This window comes from Pinus tabuliformis, chromosome 7, assembly GCF_031772625.1.
Source record: "Pinus tabuliformis cultivar Carrire ecotype Pingquan chromosome 7, CPIR1, whole genome shotgun sequence".
NCBI classification, from domain to species: Eukaryota; Viridiplantae; Streptophyta; class Pinopsida; order Pinales; family Pinaceae; genus Pinus; species Pinus tabuliformis.
Genome location: NC_142293.1, coordinates 952,854,239 through 952,862,082, shown reverse-complemented (window position 1 = coordinate 952,862,082; position 7,844 = coordinate 952,854,239). Strand labels below are relative to the sequence as shown.

At 36.4% G+C, this 7,844-nt stretch overlaps 1 pseudogene; it reads left to right on the top strand.

The window, feature by feature from the left end:
• Positions 1-6,246: 6,246 nt before the first annotated feature.
• On the top strand, positions 6,247-7,593 carry LOC149250791 (UDP-glycosyltransferase 89B2 pseudogene; annotated as a pseudogene).
• Positions 7,594-7,844: the final 251 nt, after the last annotated feature.

Below are 7,844 nucleotides of genomic sequence, written 5' to 3'. Positions count from 1 at the left end.
GATAAATGAACAAATGGTTAACCTAAGGAGGGACAATGTTGCCATATAAGGAGCACCCGTGTTTCCAAATGAAGGAAAAGGACCAAGATTCCAATCAGAGGTAAATTCTTCACTGGTAGAATCTAGAAATGTTTCCATTGGAATCAACCCTAAAGAATTACTAAGGAAGATAACTTTAACCATGAATATTTCGTGGGAAGTTAATTTTAAGACACTGAAACAAAACTTTGCCTTATCATATTTTTAGAGTCAAGAAAAGGATGAAAGGCGAGTCTAGTCGCTTTCATATTTAAAAAGAGCTCAAAAGGACAAGCACTCGATGATCTTTTGAATTTTAAAGAGTCAAAAATACCAAAAAGACTACTCAGGATAATCTAGGAAAAAGGGATTACTAGGTAACCGTGAACTACAAAATACCTCCCGACGAACCGAAAAGTACGAGCAGGCAATCTCCCTGAATGTTGTGTTTGGTGTATCATGTTTACAAGGTGACAAACGTGGCTTCCAACAGATAAAGGATTGCAGACCTAGTGGGGTCTGCCTTTATATACTTGACAGTATGGGGAGCACAAGTCCGTACTAGCATTGTCTAGTGCCGAAGCGAACGACGGCTGATAGGTTTAAAGACATCGGAACACGTCTCTAGCCTAGACCTCTAAATATAAGTGTTAAGTTTCAATGCTTCGTTAGGTTAATTCAATAGATTTTAATAGTTGATCTTGAATTAGGTTTCAATTACAAGGCCCTATCGATGTCAACTTTAAAAACTTCCTACATGCAACTATATGAGAAAGGAAATCTTTGTCTTCGATGAAAGTTAACACTAAATCAGAGATAGATAGTACACAATCAATGCAACAATCAAAGAATAAAATCTTTCACTAATAAATATCCAAAAGGCACTGAATCTTCCTATCAAATGCACTTCAACTAGTCCTTTTAACAGTAAAGAGAATTCATTTCTTTTGCAATGCAAATGATGATGCAACTCTAATATTCAATGATGCTAACTAATGTAACATATTGATTCGGCAAACAAGAATTATGTATTTTTCAATGAAATGAGGAAACAAATATTTCACAAACACTTCAATGAAACATTTTCAAAACAATCAACATCAATCAAATGGAAGGCATGAAAAGAGAATTCCTTCCAAACCAATGATGCAACGATTCAATCAAGAACAAGACGAGCAATGTAATCTATGCCTGAAAAGAGACGCTTAATCAAGAGAAGAACAAACGAAACTTTTCAAACTTGTTTAATTGAAATCAATGCAATAAAAGTACTAAAAAACAAAATGCAGGGAGTAGCTAACAACCAACTTGATTTGCGGAGCACACAAAGAATTGAATGGATGACGACCTAGAAGCCCTAGGGCCACAACCATCCAAAGACTCAAAAAATAAAGTAAAATAAGGAAAACCAAGCCAATGAAGCTTTTTAGTCAGGGAGAACATAGGAAAAACAAGCTAAGGGGTAGAAATTAAGAGGGTACGACACATTGGTTATGATCCAGGAGGAACCCTGATCTTCACCTACAAGAATCAGCATGACTATTTTTTAGAAACCCGTGATGATTAGCACGACCAGAGCGACTGCCTCACTGAAAACAAGTGCTGATAGGCCTGATCATCGTGACTGTTTGGCCAAAAAGAGAGTTTATCGAAGGATTCAAGAAAAAATAAAAAATTTCAAAGGCTAAAACCAAACCTACCACTATAAATTTCAGACTTAGAGCAGTAAACTAAGAAAAGTAGAGAACACTAAAGGGAAACAGTGATACTAGAAAATTTCACACAAAACCATAAAATGACAATCAATAAAACAGAAGGATTGGGTCCCCAGCGGAATCAGCAATTTGCGGTGCAAGTAAATTCTTAGTGCGGACACAAACAATTCCTCTAGCCCAAGAGAGCAGGTCTAGCCACAAACAAACAATCTATGGAAAATCTCCTTAAGCTAGAATCAATTAAGATGGACTACCTCTTAGAACATTATTTTGCTTCGTGATGATCTTGCTTCCTCACCCCATATATCTTTCGTTTCCTTCCTTCGAATACCTGAAACAAGAAAACAAACAACAACAACAAACTTAAAGCATACAATATTCTATTCAGCATACTTAATAGGTTAAGGAACATTATGCCATAAATATGTAAAATAACACTTCATGTAGGAAATCAATTAATAGTTTTATTCATATAACTCAGAAATAGATTACAACCAATGCCTTGACATTGTTGGTCTCCTCCGACGTATCCGGGTTCTCACACTTCTGCTAAAATCTCAGGGATAGCCTGAACAATGGAAGTTTCAAGGCCTCTTCCCCTTAGTCTCAAACCAAACCAAAACACACTATTCTCGCTCAAACATACACTAGAAAGCTACAGGCTATAAATGACTTGTTGATCATTCAAACTCACTCCAAAACTACTCTAGCTTGGGAAAAGAGAGGTTTATATAGCTTGGATAGATGACAGATGGTTCCTCTCATCATGGGAGAAGGTCTTATCTCTTGAGTTTGTTCAATCCTAATAGGGGAAAGGAGGCCAAACTAACTTCCTCGGCTCCATCCAGCACAACCATCTACCAGACTTTCGTTACGAAGCTTCTAGAGCTAGAAGCTTGGACTCCATATTTAAAAAACTTGCGAAAAGATGATTGGCATGACCGGAAAAGGGCTCGGTCGCTCCGTATGGTGCTAGGGCTAGTTTTAATATCTGAAAGTCAGCACAAGGAGGAAATTGGTCAGTAACGTCGGTCTTGTAAACTGGGATAAAAGGAAGATTCTTGGGAAATGATGCAAAGGGGAATTATTCTGCTCATGAAGAGGGACATACCAGGAGTTTCTTCATAATGGGAAAGCATGTAGGATTCACTGTAGAGGTCCTCCAGGATCGTGGATAGGGAGTATAGGGACAATGACAAAATGTTGTGTAACAAGGGGCTAAGGACAAAACTAGCTATCTTGGTGGGGAGTCATGCCAAGACTGTGGCGAAGCTGGACTCCTTTTTCAGGGCTATGGGATTATCGACTTATCTGGGGCGTTCAGGCTCATGCTAGAGCTGCAAAATAGCAAATAAGATTACAATTGTGGCGAAACTAGGAGGCCTAAGCAAGGGCGTTGTATTTACTGACAAATTTGCATTGGACGTGTCAAAGTAATTGTCTCTTTCCCAAGGAGCAGTAGCGTCGAAGGTCATGGGACATCTGTTTGAAGAGAGGCTTATCGGACGATATTTTTCGCCTGGGGTTTTTGAATCTTATATGCTACCATATGTGTACATGCGTATGGCATTGAAGGATGCTAAAAATGAGGATTTCTCTGCCCGAGACTACATTGCATCACCAACTTTATCTATCTATGAAGGCTAATGGAGATGGGCAATTGGGTTTTCATGCATTTATTATTACCACTGAGAGGCTTGGAAACCATTCTTTACTAGACGTGCAACTCTTAATATGACATTGTGACTCTCATTCCATTCATTGCAAAATAGAGGGTTCCTATAGCCCTTGCTCCATCCAACATCTCCATGATTTCCAACAACCATGACAAGGGTAATATTTCCACAATATGGCCATAACTGAAATTATGACTATTTGTTGCATGTTGAGGTATGGAACCTGAATTAAAATTAGAGTTTTATGTCTTAATTATATTTCTTTCTCGAATCTTATTTATTTTTTATTCTTTGCTAAAACCCTAGGATATGACATTGACAAAATTTTCTCTTTGTGGCCCATTTCTCTATTCTTGGTTTATTTTAGGGAATTCTGAATTGGATTTCTTATATCATGATTGACATACATTGTATATAAATTAGAATTATATAGAGCTCATTTAGTTGTGTATTTTTTGTGAATATTCACCTCTATTTTTCATGTCATGGGAAAAGTCTCAAATTAGAGACCTTGGGATGCATGCTTGCTCTTAGAATTCTTTGTGGTGTTATATTTGTGTGAAATCAAAGAGGCCTCATTCCTTTTTGAAATGTCATTTTGGTTGAGCACACCATAGTGAGAATTGGGGAATTTGGGCCAGAGGAGCTCACGAGTTAACCAAGGTTTCATTGGAATTTTGGGAATAAATGAGGTTGCCATTGAAACTGAGCATATTTTCCTATGTTTTCTTTCATCTAGTGAGTGTAGAAATGTATCCCTAACAGACATTGTCAATTTTTAGGATTTTGTAATCAACAACTAAATAGAGTGGCAGTACAGTGGTCTAGGCCTACTAGTTTTTGTCTCAACAATTCTTTCTGAGAGTTCTTTAAGAAATCTTCCCTAAAAGCTACATTTCATAGAGAAAACTATGCATAAACAAGTTTCCTAACTTCATTGCTTGTCTTGGATAATAATACTTTAAAATATTCATAATTTCAGCAGAGGTGTCTCTCACGTCAACCAATCAATGAAATGAAATGTAATGCCTAGTTGCTTATATTCAAGACAAAACTGGAAACATCCAAATGGAAATAGGAATACAAGAAACTGGTGAAAGCAATGCCCTTAGAATAAGCTATTACTAATCATAAGTAATTTTCAAAATTATGAGGCATATATAATACAATGGGGTGGGGGATGTATTTATATACACAATAGGTAGGATTGGAGATGTTTCTTGAATTGGTAATTTACACAGTAAAAAGTGTCTATGTTTGTTCTGCACATGTTCATATTGCTATTGATGTAATAATCAAACAAATATTCTACAATATAGAATAGAGTTGACCAGTTCAAGGCCGCCAAAGAATCATTCCTAAATCCTCTATCCTAGGATAAAGTTACCCTGCCATAAATATATTGTCATCTATGGGCACCGATCGTATTTATTTTCTTCCCTCACCTCTATAAACCATAAACAATGTGTTACCTCGGCTCATCAGGGACAATTTATTACTGTGCTAGCATCATAAATATATTGAAAGCTCAAGACTAACAGGGTATGATCTACCAACAAGTCTAGTCAAGAATTTTTAAGTTCAAATAGTCTTGTTGTTCACCATGGGATGATATATTTGTTGAATCTAAGTAAGCTTGTTGAAGAGTGTTTTACTTTGGATTTTGTGACATGTTCTATATGTTCGTGCAAAATGTTTTGTTATATGTTGATTGGTTTTGCATAATCACTTTTTAAATGAAAACAAAAAGAATTTGTTTTACCCCTATCTTGTGCTAAATAAAATACAACCACATTTTAGTAATGCTAAATTTCATACCCAAAAGCATGTGAATTTTTCGAAGCAACATTTTATGATTCAGATATCATATACTTTTTGTAGGTTCTGCTGGGAATGCGAGGAGCTCATATGAAAGGAAACCATATTTCTATATGAAGACTACACTTGAGTGGACTGTGATATGAAAGGCAATCATGTTTCTTCCATATACAAATTAGATGTTCTTTGCTAGAGTTTGAAATCCTTGTCACCTTATGATGGGTAAATGTAGTTTTCTTCCTTTATGATAAGGTATTTTTTATTCATTTGATTAAAAAGATTATCATTACCTTATTATTGTTAATAACATGTAAATTGTTCTCATTTTGTGTAGTAGAAATAAAGGTGTAATCAAGCAATTCCTTTTAGCCAAAACCCTTTGCTACATAGCTTACCTTGTTTCTATCAAGTATTTTGAATGCCTTTTATATAACACCATTTTTCTTTAATGGGTTTCTTTTCTAATGCTAGCTTTATGAAGGTTTCACATTCAAGTTTCATAGATTACTTTCATTGTAGTCTTCCCTTGACTTCTCCATAACCCTCTATCCCATATTCTTATTGAAGGTTAGCTATAAAATCATACTTCATAATAAGATATGGATTACCTATTTTTTCTCTCCCTTGTCTCTTATATAAAGGGTCTCATCTAACTACCATAATAGGTATTTTGATACCATTTTGGTTTTTTCATGTCTTCTTCAATTAAAAATTGTCTACTTGATTTGGGCTATTTCCCACCTCCTCTTTATTTATGCCCACATGTACTGTTGTCTATTTTGTCATCCATATTTAGTGGATGAAAATAAAGACATAAAATATCCCGATCTCAACCCCATTTCCTATATTCTCAGATTGTAATCACATGCAAAACTTATTATCCCCTTATACTATCTCCTAACATACATAATCAACACTAAATTTCCTCTCTAACAATCCATATATGAGGACTTAAAAAATATGAGATTCACCCTAAATTATGTATTCTAGAACATATACATTCATATTCTTGATCTTTCCAATCTCTTGCGTCTCATGGGGTCTTGCTAACAGTCCTCACAACTCCACAAAATTAATCCCTCCTTAATTCTCTCTTGCACACATCTTCTATAGAGGGCCTTCACATTCAACCTTTTATCCTCCCCTTCCCTCCTAGCCAAGGAATTCCCCCGGGATATGAAAACACAGAGCAACTTGCCTCCCTTCATCTCTTTCCACTATTCATGTATTCAATCAAGGAGATTGTTCATCCAGTAGAAGATTGGTTCGACCATCAGAAGAAGAGATTAGATGGGTTCCACCCTCTTGTTTGCATTATCAACCATTTCTTCCTTGCATGGACTCAGAAAATAGCTACCAAGCTCGACATACCCAGGATAGTGTTCTACCCCATCGCTACTTTTTCTGCTTCTGTCATTCATGCTCTCTAGAAATAAATGTTGCATGAACAAGTATCAACAAATAATTATGCAGTCCATATTCTTGATCTACCTCACCCTATTAGTTTTCCCCGGTATCAAATCTCCCCCCTTCTCCGTAGGTACAATAATTCAAATAGTGTCATTAAATTCGTGAGATATAACATGGATTTGAATGTGGAAAGTTGGGGTACCCTTATCAATACTTTCTATGATCTAGAAGTCATTTATATAGATCATTTGCCCAGGGTTTCTTTCGGTAGGCATGTTTGGTTTCTAGGTCCTCTGCTTCCTCCTAATGTTTTCAAGTTGGAGCGGGGAACAAACATGATTGAGAGAGGGAAACCCACTTTAATCAAAGAATCGATATGTCTGCAATGGTTGGATTCTCAGAAGGATAAGTCTGTTATCTATATTTTCTTTGGCAGCCAGACCTTTGTCTCAAATAAAAAAATAGAGGAGATGGCAACAAGGTTGGAGGCAAGTGAAGATTCCTTCATTTGGGTCATCAGGGATCCACCTAGTAGTATGCATGTTGATGAATATGGCATGCTTCCTCAAGGTTTTGAAGAGAGAATGAAGGGCAGAGGCTTGGTAATCAGAGGTTGGGCACCCCATCTCTTGGTCCTCTCACACCCCTCTATTGGAGGTTTTCTTAACCATTGTGGGTGGAATTCTACCCTAGAGAGCATCACAATGGGAGTCCCACTGATAATGTGGCCCATGACTGCAGATCAATACTATATTGATGCATTATTAGTTGATTATCTCAAGGTGGGAATTAGGTTTTGTGAAGGTGACACCACAGTGCCCAATAGAGATGACTTGATAACTGCAATGAAACAATTTATGCAAAGAGAAGGAGATGAGATGAAAAGGGCAGAGGAGCTGAGCAAGGAAGTGAAACTAGCAGTGCAAGAAGGGGGATCCATATCTCATTCCAAGTAGATAGAGCTTGTTTTAATCTTGTCTTGGGATTATGCTAATTTCATCTTTTTGGATAGGGACTTTTGCTACCCATATTTGCAATAAAATCCATATTTATTCAATTGTTGTTTTATAGAAAGGAAGATTTCAAAATGTAGGAGGGTTGGCTCAGAAATGTATGAAGAACTTATAACTGATTTAGTATTTTGTGATTTGAAATATGAATGATTACGACCAATCATTCTAGTTTAAAAAAATGGAGTCAAAAACAG